This window comes from Pleurodeles waltl, chromosome 7, assembly GCF_031143425.1.
Source record: "Pleurodeles waltl isolate 20211129_DDA chromosome 7, aPleWal1.hap1.20221129, whole genome shotgun sequence".
NCBI lineage: Eukaryota > Metazoa > Chordata > Amphibia > Caudata > Salamandridae > Pleurodeles > Pleurodeles waltl.
The window spans coordinates 237,398,291-237,416,326 of record NC_090446.1 but is presented as its reverse complement, the minus strand read 5'-3'; positions in this window follow the sequence as shown (position 1 = coordinate 237,416,326).

The window sequence follows — 18,036 nt, the reverse complement described above, 5'->3', positions numbered from 1 at the left end:
TACACAGGTACATGTCCTGTCTTTTACCTACACAGCACCCTGCTCTAGGGGTTACCTAGGGCACACATTAGGGATGACTTATATGTAGAAAAAGGGGAGTTCTAGGCTTGGCAAGCACTTTTAAATGCCAAGTCGAAGTGGCAGTGAAACTGCACACACAGGCCTTGCAATGGCAGGCCTGAGACAGGGTTAAGGGGCTACTGAAGTGGGTGGCACAACCAGTGCTGCAGGCCCATTAGCAGCATTTAATCTACAGGCCCTAGGCACATATAGTGCACTCTACTAGGGACTTATAAGTAAATTAAATAGCCAATCATGGATAAACCAATCAATAGTACCATTTACACAGAGAGCATATGCACTTTAGCACTGGTTAGCAGTGGTAAAGGGCCCAGAGGTCAAAAGCCAACAACAACAGGTCAGAAAAAATAGGAGGAAGGAGGCAAAAAGTTTGGGGATGACCCTGTCAAAAAGCCAGGTCCAACATGACCCCCTACCAGCCTAAAGCCAGGGGAGAACAATCACTATCCTGATGTACTTCCCTGTTTGAGGCGACAGAACAAGGAGCCAGGCCCACAACAGCAGGGGCATGCTCCAGTTCTTCGTCTTCCTGACTCCAATTGGATCCCTCTGTCCATACTCTCAGGGCCCACTAAGCCAACCCATGGGGAACCTTTCTCCTTACCTGCGGATCCCATCTGTGCAGCACCTAACCTTACTTTGCTCACATATGTATCCCAGGAGCAGGATAGTACCACCATGACCAACACAGTGGTGTTGCCCACTCTACCCCCGGGGTGTGACACTTGTCCCCTCCCCAGGGATAACTCTGTCCACCCGGACAGCAAGCCACAGTGGTTACTGACAGCTGCCAGGGATGAGAGCCAGGCCCTAGGCCTCTCAAAGCTCTCCCACCACTGTGGCTGCGGAGAGTGGGGGGCGGTAGCCCCAGGTGCTGGGCACCCTTTAACCACTCTCCCTTCCACCAGGTCAGGGATGACAGCCTGAACCTGGTCCTCCCCTCTGGGGCTCTGTACCCTCCCTCCTGGAGCGGTACCCCCAGAGTCCAACATGGTCAGGGTGCTTATAGAAGTCGCCCTGTACCATTCCTCCACCAGTGCAGGGCTGTTAACCTGCAACTGGCCCTCCAACCTGGGGTCTGTACCTTCAGGTTGGACTAGGACCCGGGGTGAGGCTTCCCTCCCCCTGCCCTCCCTTCTGGGGTCCAGCACACTCCAACTAGGAGTGGCCTCCTCAGAAGACAACATGGTAGGGGCACTGTTATCAGTAACCCCTCCCTCCAGGTCTGGGGGGACACCCTGAACCTGGTCTTCCAGCCCAGGGTCTGTACCCTCAGACTGGATCACTGCCTGGCAAACCAGGACTTTCTGGGAGGCACACCTACCCCCCACCAGGTCAGAGTTTAACCTCTGCACCTGACCATTCAACTCAGAGTCACCACCCTGAAGTTGAACAATTGCCTGGCACGCCAGGACTTCCTGGAGGGCACACTGACCCTCCACCAGGTCAGAGTTTAACCTCTGAACTTGGCCATCCAACTCAGAGTCACCACCCTGAAGTTGCACAATTGCCTGGCACGCCAGGACTTCCTGGAGGGTACACTGACCCTCCACCAGGTCAGAGTTTAACCTCTGAACCTGGTTCTCCAATCTAGGGTCACCACCCTGAGGTTGGGCAACTGCTTGGCACACCAGGTCTTTCTGGGAGGCACACCTACCTCCCACCAGGTCAGAGGTTAACCTCTGAACCTGGTTCTCCAACCCAGGGTCATCACCCTGAGGTTGAACAATTGCCTGGCACGCCAGGACTTTCTGGGGGGCACACCTACCCCCCACCAGGTCAGAGTTTAACCTCTGAACCCGGTTATCCAACCCAGAGTCAGCACCCTGAGGTTGGACAACTGCCTGGCATAGCAGGACTTTCTGGGGGGCACACCTACCTCCCACCAGGTCAGAGGTTAACCTCTGAACCTGGGTATCCAACCCAGAGTCACCACCCTGAGGTTGAACCATTGCCTGGCATACCAGGACGTTCTGGGGGGCACACCTACCCCCCAACAGGTCAGAGTTTATCCTCTGAACCTGGTTAGCCAACCCAGAGTCACCACCCTGAGGTTGAACCATTGCCTGGCAGGCCAGGACTTCCAGGGAGGCACACCTACCTCCCACCAGGTCAGAGTTTAACCTCTGAGCCTGGTTCTCCAACCCAGGGTCACCACCCTTAGGTTGGACAATTGCCTGGCACACCAGGACTTTCTGGGAGGCACACCTACCTCCCACCAGGTCAGAGTTTAACTTCTGAACCTGGCCATCCAACCTAGAGTCATCCCCCTGAGGATGGACAACTGCCTGGCACGCCAGGACTTTCTGGGGGGCACACCTACCCCCCACCAGGTCAGAGTTTAACCTCTGAACCTGGCCATCCAACCCAGAGTCAACACCCTGAGGTTGGACAATTGCCTGGCACAGCAGGACTTCTTGGGAGGCACACCTACCTCCCACCAGGTCAGAGTTTAACCTCTGAATCTGGGTATCCAACCCAGAGTCACCACCCTGAGGTTAAATCTTTGCCTGGCATGCCAGGACTTCCTGGGGGGCACTCTCACCCCCCACAAGGGACACACCGTCCCCAAGGGCCACACAAGAGTCTGGTTGGCGCAGGTCTCCCGACCTCTGCCCATCCGGCAGAGTCTGGGTTTCCCCCAAACCAGAAACGGTTTCACCTGGGTCATTCCTGGGGGGCTCTGCTCTCAGAGCTGACCCCTGACTCTCAAGGTCCTCCACTGGGGTCTGCAACCCCCTCTCAACCCTATGTCTGGACTTCTGCACCCCCTCACTAGGAGGGGTACTGGCAGACACCAGAACTGTTGGGATGCTGGCTACAGTCACCCCCCCAAGTTCTTCTGACACTGCGGGGCTTCCCTCAAAAGGTGGCCCTACGGTACATACTAGGCTTCCCTCCTGGTGTTCCCTCATGGAACCCTCTAGGACCTGGGACCTACCTGGGACACTACCACCCTTTCCCACCTCACTCGGTTGGGAACCACCTAGACCACTCCCTTCAGGAGGACCCCCAAATGCCTCTTTAGACTCTCTGGTACTCACCCAGAAGTCTGCCTCCATTGTAAGTTCCCTGGGGTCAGAGAACTCACACTGCACCTGGTGTTGGCGTAGCTCTGGAAAATAAGGAACAGACATATGCTCTCCAGCAATTACATCACTCTGCCCTTCACATGTATTAACCACAGTACCCTTCACCCAACCACCCAGTAACTCAGCCTTGGAAAAGCACTCTACCTCACCCTCCTGAGACTGGTGAGACAGTATCTGTCTGTCCCTGACACTCAACCCATACTCTTCTGGGATGTCTCTACACTCTATATCCAGGACGTCCACCAGGGGGGAACCCTTTTCTCTGTCACTCTCTGCTAGAGTCAGTAAAGTGTCCCTCCCCCCAGTAGGAATATGACTCCCTGTGCCATTTCCCCAATCCTTCTCAGGGACCGTGTGCATAACGGGAACTACCTCATACCCTTGAACCGCCTGGGGTGTGTCAACTCCCTTCTTCAAGTTGGGCACCACATCTCTGGGCTTGTGCCCTTCTTCAGCAGTACTAGATGCAAGATTTTTGCTGCCACCATCTGAACTGGACTCAGCCCTTCCGGCTTCCAGTTTCAGCTCTTTACAGCTCAGCTCTTGAGCTGCAATCTTTTCTTCTTCCAGGGCTAAGAGACTTGCTGCCTCAGCCCTTTCAAGAAACTCATCTAGCTCTTCCATCCACCGCTCTTGAGCTAGGAGCCATTCATCTCTCACTGGTTCTCTTTCCTCAACTGAGTAGTCATCCTCCTCATTTGAGCAGTCCTCCTCCTCATCTGAGGGGTACTTAGTCATTTGGTTTTTTTCTGCCTCTCTCTCTGCCCATCTTTCTTCCCCCCAGACTATGTAGGCATGTAGCATTTCCATCTTAGTAGATTTCCTTGATACAGGAAGGCCCCATTTTCTGCAAAGCCTCCTTAGTTCAGCCTTAGTAAGGTGGTCAGTAGGCACAAAGAGTGAGTAGGTAAGTAATCTCATTGCTGATAAAGTCTTACTGGTAAAAACCAAAATCCTAAGTCCAAAATATCAATAGTATATCCAGGAGGACATCAGAGAACCAAAAGCAAAAAAAGATGAAAAATCAAGTTGACCTTCAACTGTGGGTAGGTAGTGAAATACTTAGTTACTGTATGTCACAGCACAAACACAAGTCCTATCCTCACCGCTGATCACCAATGTTAGAAATGGGGTTTTTGGTTGGCAGTCAGGTTGCCCTCTGTCCAAGCAAGAACCCTCACTCTAGTCAGGGTAAGTCACACACAATCTAAAATCAGCCTGTGCCCACCCTCTGGTAGCTTGGCACGAGCAGTCAGGCTTAACTTAGAAGGCGATGTGTAAAGCATTTGTGCAATAAATCATACAACACCATAATATAACACCACAAAAATACACCACACAGTGTTTGGAAAAATATATAATATTTATCTGGATATCTTCAGGTCAAAACGATCAAAGTTGCAATATGAATTTGTAAAGATATCACTGAAAAGTGATATAAAGTGTCTTAAGTCTTTAAAAAGTAAACAAAGTCTCTTTCAAGCACAAAGTACCTGGTTTCTGGTGGAAAATCTCCTCAGAGGGCCACAGAAGAAGAGATGCGTGGAAAAAGGGTGTATGCGTCGATTTCTCCCCAGCACACACGGACTTGCGTCGTTATTTTTCACGCGGGAAGTCGTGCGTCGTTTTCCGCCACGCGGACAGTCTCTTTCTGTGGATCGCGGGGATTACCAGATGTCCCGGGTCTGTGCGTGGATTTTCCTGCTTGTTTTCCGGCTGCGCGTCATTCTGCGGGGCTGCGCGTCGAAGTTTCGATCTCACGGCAGGCGTCGCGTCATTTTCTCCTTGGAAGTCGGGCGGCGTTGTCCTTGCGGGGCCGTGCGTCAAAGTTTCGATCTCACGGCAGGCGTTGCGTCATTTTCTCCTTGGAAGTCGGGCGGCGTTGTCCTTGCAAGGCCATGCGTCAAAGTTTCGATCTCACGGCAGGCGTCGCGTCAATATCTCCTTGGAAGTCGGGCGGCGTTGTCCTTGCGTTGTCCTTGCGTCAAAGTTTCGGTCCTCCCGAAGGCGTCGCGTTGATCAGCGTCGGTGTGCGGCGTTTTTCTTGCCGCGGAACAAGCTGTGTGTCGAAAATTTTAGCACACGGAGCGTCCAAGTGAAAAAGAGAAGTCTTTTTGGTCCTGAGACTTCAGGGAACAGGAGGCAAGCTCTATCCAAGCCCTTGGAGAGCACTTTCACAGCCAGACAAGAGTTCAGCAAGGCAGCAGGCCAACAGCAAGGCAGCAGTCCTTTGTAGAAAAGCAGACAGGTGAGTCCTTTGAGCAGCCAGGCAGTTCTTCTTGGCAGGATGTAGTTTCTGGTTCAGGTTTCTTCTCCAGCAAGTGTCTGATGAGGTAGGGCAGAGGCCCTGTTTTATACTAAGTTGTGCCTTTGAAGTGGGGGTGACTTCAAAGAGTGTCTAAGAAATGCACCAAGCCCCCTTTCAGTTCAATCCTGTCTGCCAGAGTCCCAGTAGGGGGTGTGGCAGTCCTTTGTGTGAGGGCAGGCCCTCCACACTCCCAGCCCAGGAAGACCCATTCAAAATGCATATGTATGCAAGTGAGGCTGAGTACCCTGTGTTTGGGGTGTGTCTGAGTGAATGCACAAGGAGCTGTCAACTAAACCTAGCCAGACGTGGATTGAAGGGCACAACAAGATTGTAGTGCAAAGAAATGCTCACTTTCTAAAAGTGGCATTTCTAGAATAGTAATATTAAATCCGACTTCACCAGTCAGCAGGACTTTATATTACCATTCTGGCCATACTAAATATGACCTTCCTGCTCCTTTCAGATCAGCAGCTGCCACTTCAACAGTGTATGAGGGCAGCCCCAATGTTAGCCTATGAAGGGAGCAGGCCTAACAGTAGTGTAAAAACGAATTTAGGAGTTTTACACTACCAGGACATATAACTACACAGGTACATGTCCTGCCTTTTACCTACACAGCACCCTGCTCTAGGGGTTACCTAGGGCACACATTAGGGATGACTTATATGTAGAAAAAGGGGAGTTCTAGGCTTGGCAAGCACTTTTAAATGCGAAGTCGAAGTGGCAGTGAAACTGCACTCACAGACCTTGCAATGGCAGGCCTGAGACAGGGTTAAGGGGCTACTGAAGTGGGTGGCACAACCAGTGCTGCAGGCCCACTAGCAGCATTTAATCTACAGGTCCTAGGCACATATAGTGCACTCTACTAGGGACTTATAAGTAAATTAAATAGCCAATCATGGATAAACCAATCAATAGTACCATTTACACAGAGAGCATATGCACTTTAGCACTGGTTAGCAGTGGTAAAGTGCCCAGAGGTCAAAAGCCAACAACAACAGGTCAGAAAAAATAGGAGGAAGGAGGCAAAAAGTTTGGGGATGACCCTGTCAAAAAGCCAGGTCCAACAGTGGGCATGCTGGGTGACTGGATGTAGGGATTGTGGCCTGGGTGGGGTAGTGGTCCTGGTGGTAGTGGGAGGCGTGGGGTGGTACATGCATTACAGGTATGGTGGATATGAAATAACTGTAGATGACTTACGCAAGTCCAGTCCTCCAGTGAGTCCAGTGAGGCCCACAGGGTGCAGGATAGCCAGTACTTCTCCTCCCAGTCGGTGTAGTCGGGGTGTAGGTGGGGGTCCTCCCCAGCCTTCTGTATAGCAATGTAGTGCCTGGATGCCATAGACCTCACCTTTTCCACACAGGTCGTTTCATCTCTTGAGGATGAAGTCCCTTGTGCATGGATAGTTTCCCACTGCGTTGACCTTGTTTACTATAGTCTGCCATAATTCCATCTTCCTGGTGATGGGTGTGTGCTGGACCTGTGCCCAAAAGATTTGTGGCTTGACCTTCAGTATTTCATCCACCATTGTTCTTAGCTCCATATCTGTGAAGCGGGAGTGCTTAGGGGGTGCTATGGTGTGTGTTGTGGGTGGTGTGTTGTAGGATTATTGGTGAGGGTGTGGTTGGGTGTGTGACTTGTGTGATGTTGCGTTCAGTGTCTACGTGTTGTGTTATCAATCTCAGTTGTCCTATTGGCGATGCGAAGGATTGTGGGGTGTGTATGTGAGTGTTTTATAGTGTTGTGGATGTGTGTCAGGTGTGTGGGTTTCCAACTTGCGAATGTGTGCATTTCTTGCTGTTGGGTCCAACTGCTGGCCGAGGTGGTCCGTACCGCCAATGGTAGTTCGACATCCACTAACTGCTGCAGTGATTTGTGCATCGTTATTTATAGGGCAGAGGATTTGTCTGGTGGCGGTGGCGGGGTGCAGTGTGGAGCCTTTCCGCCATCAAGGGCCCTGGCGGTGGCTGGAGGTTGCAGAATGTTTGGAGGTTTCTGGTTTTGGCATCATTATATGGTGATGTGCTGTTCACCGCCAATGGTGGTCTTCTGTTCACCATCACCACGGTGGTCGGCAGTGTTTCCCGCCATGTCCATAATGACCACCTAAGTCTTATATGATACATTTGAAAAAAAGTATATATCAATGATGAAATAATGGGGGTCATTCTGACCCCGGCGGTCTAAGACCGCCGGGGCCAGGGTCGGCGGGAGCACCGCCGACAGGCAGGCGGTGCCCCGCAGGGCATTCTGACCGCGGCGGTTCGGCCGCGGTCAGAAGAGGCAAACCGGCGGTCTCCCGCCGGTTTACCGCTGCCCTTAGAATCCCCCATGGCGGCGCAGCTTGCTGCGCCGCCATGGGGGATTCTGACACCCCCTACCGCCATCCTGGCACGGCAGGGGCCCCCGTAAGAGGGCCCCACAAAGTATTTCAGTGTCTGCCTAGCAGACACTGAAATACGCGACGGGTGCAACTGCACCCGTCGCACCTTCCCACTCCGCCGGCTCAATTCTGAGCCGGCATCCTAGTGGGAAGGTTGATTTGCCCTGGGCTGGCCGGCGGCCTTTTGGCGGCCGCCCGCCAGCCCAGGGCAAATCTCAGAATCACCGCTGCGGTCTTTCGACCGCGGTGCGGTGATCTGACGGCGGAACCTTGGCGGACGGCCTCCGCCGTCCGCCAAGGTTAGAATCAGCCCCAATATGTTATGTGTTTTCCAATATGAATGGTGAAATGCCAGACTGTAATCTATTAGTTAATTTATGAGATATGAACAAAATTCCTTTTTAGATTTTTAATATATGATTTGAAAAAATAATTTATTAAAGGTTCTCTTGAAATATGAATTTATAGTGCTATATTAGATATTTTTAAAATGGTAGTTGCAGCATTCAGGGAATATAGGGTTCTGCATACAGCTTCTTTCACATGTTTTGGAAGGCATACTAACAGTGAAGTTTGATATGTGTGCTGTGGGGGACTAATGAATAATGTTCGTTATAACATATATTTCAAACTAATGTATGGGTAAAAAGTGTGCCTTTTGGAAATTACTCTTTTTTAAATTGCAAGTTAACATAATACAGTGCGGCTGGAGAGTTGAAAGTTACATAGGGTTATTGCTACTGTCTACTGAGTTTAGAATCTGAGGGACTGATTTGAAGTTCGGCAGACAGGAAGACTCATCCGGCAAACTTCCAAAGGGGAGGTTGCTGCTACAATGGGTACCTCCCAGCCAAATCCATTAGGAGTTTCCCACTAGGCTGACCTCGTTTTCGGCCCATCATCCCAGCAGGAAACTGGCAGCGGCATTGCCTCTGGCTCAAAATTGAGCCGGCAGCAATGTTGTTCCCTGCAGGGTGCACCAGAACCCTTAAATGTTCACTGTATGCACAGCAGATTTTCTTCTTTATCCAATTCATGATTTTCATACTGTATCTAGCCTTATTGCTCAGTTGTTTTGTGTGCTCTGTTCATTTCACTCATTTCTCTGTTTATGTTTTAGAAGAAGTAAGTATGTGGAAGGTGTTGGTGAGTACCGGTTAATAATAGGGAATGTAAAAAGTGGTTTTATTAGTGAGAATAGAATGTTTTTATGGCATTACAACACAGACCTTTCAACTGAAGGTACTCTATGGTGCAAGATACTAGGCACTATAAGTAAAGTATAACTTGAACTTTAAATATTCCAGAAAGATAGTGTACATTATTTTTGCCATGGATATTCTATGGTTTTCTCATTGAGTATATCATTAAGTGTAATGCGGTTACATATGTAGGGTGATAGGTGGTGCCCATTGTAGGTCTATGTTCAGTCTCTCTCATCTATTGTGTGCAAATTTATTCCATCACTTGGTTTCCTAAGTGGTCCTTTATTTTCTCTTTGCTGTCTTTTGCTCCACTCTTGTTTGTGTTTGTTTTGGTTCTCATATGAGTTTTCATTACTGTCTTGTGCTAAATACATCCTTTTCGCTGTTGCTTTCTCTTCTATTCTGAATTTGCATCATGCATTCATATTCCCCCTCAAACAAATAACCAATTACTATCAACCCTCCAACAAAAAACTAGTATAAAGAAGTTGTTGGTCTGTATTGATGAACAATAGGAAAGGGAAAAAACAATTTTATTGGAGAACATTTGGTGCCACTATGATAGTGAGCTACATCGATAAAGCCAAGTTGTTTCATAGGGCCCTCACTCTATGCACTTTACAAAAAGAAATGCGGTGTATAAAGAGACACCCTACATTATTAAGTTGCAATATAGCTTATAATGTTTAATGTTCATGATTATGTTATAATTATGTCTTACACAGTTACAAAGGTCCTAAATCTATAATGAAATCAAACCTGTGCAATGTAGATTCACATTTTTGGTGTGTTCTTGTGACTGTGCTTTAAGGCATGTCATTGTCTTCTATGACCAATGTATGATATTTCCTCTATTTTGCTCTACTTCTTGTTGACTTTTAAATAATTTTTCTTTACATTCTGCTAGAGTTTAGCTCAGCTATGCTTTTATTTGCTGTCTTCACCTTACCCAATTCCATGTTTATCTGTTTAAAAGGAAAGTATCAGGAAATTGCTACTGAGCACTGGTTAATGAAAAAAATGGCAAAACGTGGGTTAATTAGTTAAAATATAATACTTATATGACACTGCCACACAGATCCTTGAACCGCCAGAAGACCGTACCGCGGTCGAAAGACCGCGGCGGTCATTCTGGGTTTCCCACTGGGCTGGTGGGCGACCGCCAAAAGGCCGCCCGCCAGCCCAGTGGGAAACAGCCTTCCCACGAGGACGCCGGCTCCTAATGGAGCCGGCGGAGTGGGAAGGTGCGACGGGTGCAGTGGCACCCGTCGCGTATTTCAGTGTCTGCATAGCAGACACTGAAATACATAGTGGGGCCCTCTTACGGGGCCCCTGCAGTGCCCATGCCATTGGCATGGGCACTGCAGGGGCCCCCAGGGGCCCCGCGGCACCCCCTACCGCCATCCTGTTCCTGGAGGGAGACCCGCCAGGAACAGGATGGCGGTAGGGGGTGTCAGAATCCCCATGGCGGCGGAGCGCGCTCCGCCGCCATGGAGGATTCTCAAGGGCAGCGGAAAGTCGGCGGGATACCGCCGACTTTCCGTTTCTGGCCGCGGCTTCTGGCGGCTTTCTGGCGGTGCTACTGCGGTCATTCGCCCTGGCGGTTTTTACCGCCAGGGTTAGAATGACGACCACAGTGTTTAAAAAGTGTCTTATGACACTACATTTTATTTACTTGCAGCATATCCTACAATATTGACTGTTTCTGATCTGATCTCTTTTACAGTTAAGAAGTAACATAATATAAAGGTCATAAAACTATGGTAAAGTTAATGTTTTTCAGTCTAGCTGCGCCTTTTTATTATGTTCTCTTTTCTACACCTACACCCTCCCTTTGACTTTTATATTAAATATTTCTTTGTAAGATCACCTTCCATCACACTTATCTACTGTATGTCATCCATCTGTGCTTTTTTGTGCTCTCTTCAGCCATTTCTTTGTTCAGTTTTTAGAAAAATAAGTATGAAGAAAGTACCATTGAGCACTGATGGATAATAAAAAGGGGCCAAGCAAGTTTTTTCTACTTAAAATGTAATGTTGATATAATAAAAACATGCAGAGCATTAAACACAAGCAACTGTATAGTTGGGGGACTGTAGGCACTATGGGGCATATTTATGAGCCCCTATCGCCACCAGAGCGTCACTTTTCCTGACGCTAGGGTGGCGCTGTGCCCTGCACTGTATTTACAAGGCGGTGTTAAGCCACTTTTTGTGGCTTAATGCCACCTTGTAAATACGACCCCTTTCACACGCAGCCCTTTGCGTGAAAGGGGCGTGCAATGGTGTTGCTGTGGGCATGACATAACAACACCCATTGCATTTTGACGTTGCCTCAGATTTGCGAGTTTTCGTAAACTTCAGTCAGCGATAAAAATGTAACGCCACCCCAGGGGTGGTGTTAGCAAGGCGCAACGAGGAGGAATACTTTTATTCATCCTCGTTTTTTGCTTTTTCTATGTTTGCCGCATTCTGCAGCAGGTATAGAAAGAGCAAAATGCTGGAAATTATTGTTTATGTGTGGGAAGGTGTCTCTTCGTGCACATAAAAAATCATTTGAAAATGGCGCTTTGACAATTCTGTGTGTGCTGTATTCTGCAGCACACACTGAAGTGCCAAATCACCATTGGTGATTGTTAATGTGCAGGAAGGGACACTTTCCCACAGAAACAACCACGCCATTCAACGCAGACATCCTTGCACGATGGTGCAAGGATGTCTTTGTTTACGCTGGCACTTAACTTTAGCACCAGTGCAGGGGACAACACAGGAATGTGCCGTAAAATAAATACAGCGCATCCCTGTATTGTGAAAATTACAGAGCACGGCGCTGACAATTTTGGTGCAGCATCGCGCTCCATCATTTTCCTATAAATATGGGTCTTTCTGCTAAAATACTTAGCATTTCTACTGCTGATAAAGTGTAGAATGACAGTGAATATTATAGCATTACAACTCACCATAACTGGCTACACTGGCCAATAAAGGCTACTGCCATCATAGGCTCAAGGTAAAGGAGAGGACCTGTGACAAGAGACCTTGCCTTTAATGCTTGGTGTATGCTGCAGCAGTGGTGAACAAGGTAATTGAACATACAGCTCATAAAAGTGAAAAGTCTTAAAAACCTGCCTACAGGAAACTCAGAAGGTTCACAAAGTCTCATGCTTCAAAGACTTGAATGAGTTTCACTGTTTTTCATTTGTGGTTGCTTGACAGTTTCTACTGTGTGAATACAGATTTATGAGAGTGGTTAATGGTGAGATTCGTGCTAGTTGGGCTATTTTAAACAGTTTTTTTTTAAATTTGGGATAGCTGAGGGACAAAACAGTTAATGAGAATGCCCTCTTCCGCTCTCTAGTGGCATGTTGACATTTTCAGCTGTGGGACAATAGAGATAAACGGCTCTTGGGTGCCTTGCTTTGTGGAATCTGCCTTTGGCCTTCCCAGGCCCAGGCCCAGTCTACATATCCTAGAGTGCTAGGGGAAGGAGAGAGGCACAGACTGCTGGTTAGGACATTGTCCTTTTGAAACAAGTGACCCTATGGCCCTCATTGCGACCTTACAACCTGGCGGTGTGTGATAAAGTGGCAATAATATTGCCAACAGGCTGGCTGTAAGTACGTCCAAATTATGTCCATGGCGGTGATCTCTTCCATAGACAGCCAATGTACCACACCAACTGCCAGGGCCGAAACAACAGCCACCACGGCAGTATCCGCCAACAGCCAGGTTGAAGTCAAAGTTCTGCACACCATTTTTTGAACCTGCAATCCACCAACTTTTCAGGGGCGGTACCAACGCCAACATCCTGGCAGAAACAGAGCACAGAAGTGAAACATCTCACGATTGGAGACAAAGGGAATAACCACACCTCCATGGAACCTGAACTGCAAGTTTTCCTGATGATCTTCTACGTTATGCTCCACCACAAACACCAACGCCGATGAAGTCGACAGCCACCTAGCACACAAGGAAGGGTGGGAGGAAAACGAGAGTGACACACACGCACCACACACACCTAACACACACACACTGTACATACAACCAGCTGCACTACAAAAACAATTTGACCCTGAAAATCGGCAGAATAATGCATGGACAACAGGAATTGACGAAAGTGATTGTAATCAGATCAACATCAAAATGAATAATCCTATTTGGGAATGAAACAGATATGTACACATGTACGAAAAAGGTACACTGTCCAGTCCAAAGTTCAAAGGGCCGATATGGCCACAGGGCACAGTCCAAGGCCCAACTCGAATCCTGAGCACACCTGGATAAAACACTCCAGGGGCATCAGTTTGCAAATAGGCAGGACCTCAGGGGGCACCTCAGCCAGATGTGGGAACAAGCCCACTGGTTCTGGAGGGGGCAACATGCCCATTGCTTTGTCCTGGGGAGTGCAAGACCGCAGTCTCTCGAGTGGGTGTCTTGCCCACTGGTTCTGGAGGGAGCAAAATGCCTATTGCTTTGGCCTAGTGAGTGCAAGGCCACAGTTGCTCAAGTGGGTGACTTGCCCATTGGTTCTGGAGGGGGCAGCTCACACAGTAGCCCCTGGAGGGTGTACCTCATGGTGTCAGCCTGCGGTCAAGGCTGCATTGTGGTGGTGGGGGAGGCTTCTGGGCAGCTCCTGCACTAACCGATGGCTGCATGGTAGTGGTGGTAGGGGGAGGCTCCTGGGCAGCCCCTGTACTTAATGATGGCTGCATGGTGGTGGTAGTTGAGGGAGGCTCCTGGGCAGCCCCTGCACTCACTGATGGCTGCATGGTGGTGGTGGTTGGGGAGGCTCCTGGGCAGCCCCTGCACTCACTGATTGCTGCACATCCACAGCTGGCAATCAGGTCCTGTGACAGCTGCTGCTGGTGGCGGTGTTTGCCTGACAGCATCCGTTGGCGTAGAGTGCCTCTTGTCCTCCTGTTCATGGGTCAGGGATGCCCTACCCTTCCTAGCAGGGGTGGATGAGCTCTTCCCATCTCTGCCTGGTGGTACAGGCTCCTTCACCTTCCTCACAGCTGGTGCAGGCTACTTCCCCTTCCTCATAGCTGGTGCAGGCACCTTCCCTTTCTCACAGCTGGTGCAGGCTCCTTCCCCTTCTTCACAGCTGGTGCAGGCTCCTCCCCCTTCTTCATAGCAGGTGCAGGCTCCTTCCCCTTTCTCACAGGTGGTGCTGGACTCTTCCCTTTCATCCTAGGTGGTGCTGGCTCCTTCCTCTTCAGTGTTGTTGGTCTTGTATCCTTATCACCAAGAATAGGTGGTGCTACCACTGTCCCCGTGGACTGTTTGGCTGAGGTGCTGGGCTGTGTCCTTGGTACCCTGCCCATACGTGCAGGACGGGGGGTAGGGAACAGGTCAATCTGGGAAAGGAAAACCTTTTTAGGAACGATGGGGCAGGAGGAGGGAGGAGTAATGGAAGTGGAGGATGAGGGAGTGGTTGTTGGAGGTGTATGTCTGCTGGATTTGGGTGCAGGTGCATGGGCTGTATGCTGTTGTGAGGTGGATGACTGTTGGGTGTCTAAGTGCTTGTGTTTGTGTACTTTGGGGGTCAGACATGGTGGGAGAGGACACAGGGGACGCGTGAATGGATGTTGCGGAGGTGTCTGCTAGTGAGGTGTGTGTTCTGCTTGGTGTGGTGATGATGCTGGTAGTGGATTTTGATATAGTGCACTCAGGTGTGAGTGTGAACTTAACTGGGAGGGAGGTGGAGTAGGAGGAGGAGGAGGAGACAGTTGAGGCAGTGGATGTTGTTGTGTCTGCGACTGTATGGTGTTTGTGTGAGTGCCTGTGGGATGAAGTATGGTGCTTGTGTTTGCCTGTGCCCCTCTTGGGTGTTGTTTTGTGTGCATGCTCATCTGTCTGCTTCAGATGGGTTGGGGTTGAGGAGAATGGCACTGGGAAGTGGAAGCTGGCAATTGGGATGCCAGCCTCTGGATGGCATTCACAATGGTTGACTGCCCTACAGAGATTGATCTCAGGAGGTCAATAGACTCCTCACTCAGGGCAGCAGGGCTCACTGGGGCAGGGCCTGAGGTGCCTGGGGAGAAGAACATGCCCACCCTGCTGGGTGAGCAGCACAGGAAATTCGCTGAGGGGCTACTGGGAGGGGGTGCTGTTATGGGTGGTAGGGCTGTACCTGCAGCTTGGGTGGTCACAGAGGTGTCTCCCACCACCAGGGTGCTCCTATCAGAGGAGGTATCAGAGTCTGTATGTCCCCTCCAGTCTTCACCGTGGTGCTCCCCTCTCCCTCCATCCCACTGGTTCCCTCAGCATCTGTGGGCTCTGTCTCCAGGGTCCTGTGAGATGCAGCTCCCTCTGTCCTGGTGCCTCTGCTCCTCCATCAGATGATGCCATCTGACAAAAGATGACAAAACAAGAAAAGGGGGAGAGAGACAAGGATACACTTGGTCAATGACTGTACTAACACCACCATTGGGGAACACAGTACCCTCAAGCACAGGGAACAGGCCTACGCATTATGCAGTGCACTTCAGGTGATATGGGTAGTAACCAAGGTATGAGGAGGAGCACCCACCGCCAACTGCAGCACACCTGGGACCTACACAGCCCAGCCTAGAAGTGAATACTATCAAGTTAGGATACCTGTATTTTCCATGCAACCCTTACCCTTCAGAGGACCTTCACTGCTATATCTGGCCTTAGGGGCACCCGCTAACACACAACCACCACCCAGATACCACCCCACGCGCCATAAGTAGTGGTGATACACACTGTACTCACCCCCTTGTGACTGCTGTGATGACCTCAAACACCCATCCAGCTCATGGTAGGCCACCGCCAGTATGCAGGCCATCAGGGGGGACCGGGTCCGATGGGCACTCCTTCATCTTGGGAGGCCATCCCCAGCTGGGCCTCCGATGTCTTCCGTGCCCAGCATCTCAGGTCCTCCCACCGTTTGTGGCAGTGGGTGCTCCACCTGCCATAGAACCCCAGGGTCCGCACCTCCTTGGCGATGGCATGCCATAATCCCTTATTTTGATGGGCACTGACCTGCAGATGTAATACATACAGGAGAATTCCATTAAATTAACAGTCCAGCCTGTCACACAAGTGGCCCACCATACCGATCCCATCAACATTGTAAAACACATAGGACAGCCCACAACATGTACACCGCCAAGAGGAAAGAGAACCCACCCATCCTCACGCAATGCCTTCACACACAACTCCATACAATAATGCGCATGCATCGTGCCCACAGTGTACTCACCTGTTGGTCTGGAGGCCCATACCGCTGTCCGTACTGGGGTAGGACCCCAACAGCCAGTCTCTCCAACTCTTCCGAAGTGAAGGCTGGGGTCCTTTCCCCGGTCACACGGCCCATGGTAGGCTCCAGACACAGGTCACAGCAGCACATGCAGTGTGGGTCCTCTCCTGTGGAAGGTTAGGAAACAAGTGAGGAATATGAAATAAAAAGGCGGTCACGTCCGAGTCGGTGTATTCCGTCACTGCCAGCGTACATCCCCATAGGCCACTGTACCCCATAGAGCCCAATATTATCCAATGAGGAATTGTATGGTGGTTCAAGACCGCCTATCACCACAGTGCACAACGTCGGCAGAATTACATCACTTCCACCTGTCTCTCCACACAAGACAGGAGGTTGCCATTTCAGGGGGCCTATCGATAATTACTGTGTCACAGGTTAAAAAGCACATACTTTAAAATTCCACTTTCCTAAAACATGATTACACAATGTGGACTGCTGTTGTGTCATAGTTGTTCCAATTGTGACAGCCTACCCACTCATGTGTCCCTTAGATACCTACTGCTGTGGATAAATAGGAGTGCCATGTACAGACCCCTGGTTCACTTCACTACACTGGAGGACAGGTACATAATACTGACCTATAGACTGGACAGGGCCACAATCACAGAGCTGTGTGCCCAGTTCGAGCCTGCCCTGATCTCAGTTATCCTTCAGCCATCCTTCTGGGATCCCCCCTCTTGTGCAAGTTCTATCAGTGCTCCATTTCCTGGCATCTGGTTCTTTCCAAGTGACAGTGGGCTTGGCAGCAGGAATGTCACAGCCAATGTTCTCAGTAGTGCTGGCAAGAGTCTTGTCTACCCTGATAAAACACATGTGTAGCTACCTTGCTTTCCCCCAGGTGGAAGATTGGGCCACTGTGAAGGCTGGGTTTTATGCAATGGGACATATCCCCAATATAATTGGGGCGATTGACAGAACACAAATTGCATCCCCCCCCGGGCAAAATTACCAGGTGTACAGGAATCGTAAAAGTTTCCACTCCATGAATGTGCAGATGGTGTGCCTGGCGGACCAGTACATCTCCCACTTCAATGCTAAGTATCCTGGGTCGGTGAATGATGCCTTTGTCCTAAGGAATAGCATGATCCCAAATGTGATGTCCCAATTACAGGGGCACAGAGTGTGGCTAATAGGTGACCCTTTGTCCCCTCCCAGTGTATGTTGGTGTATACCTATGCTGTTGGCCAAATAGGATAGTGTGTAGCTAATTGTTGTCCCTCAATATTTGCAGGTGACAGTGGTTAACCATACCTATTTTGGCTGCTGACCTCTGTGAGAAATGCCAGGACAAGGGCAGAAGATTGTTATAATGAGGCGCATGGGCGAACCAGAAGGATAATTTAGAGAACATTCAGCCTCCTGAAGGCCAGGTTCCGGTGCCTCCATCTTACAGGTTGATCCCTGTGCTACTCACCCAAGAAGGTCTGCCAGATAGTAGAGACATGCTGCATGTTACGCACCCTGGCACTCAGATGGCATGTACTTTTTCTGCAGGAGGAGGAGACTGGAGATGCTCCTGTGGCAGCAGTGGAGGCTGAGGACAGTGAGGATGAAGAGGATGAGGATGTGGACAACAGAACATTAGTGATCCGTCAGTACTTCCAATGGCACACAGGTGAGACAGAGTAACTTCACATTTCTATGACTATTGTTGCATTCTGTGTGGCATTGGCATGATGG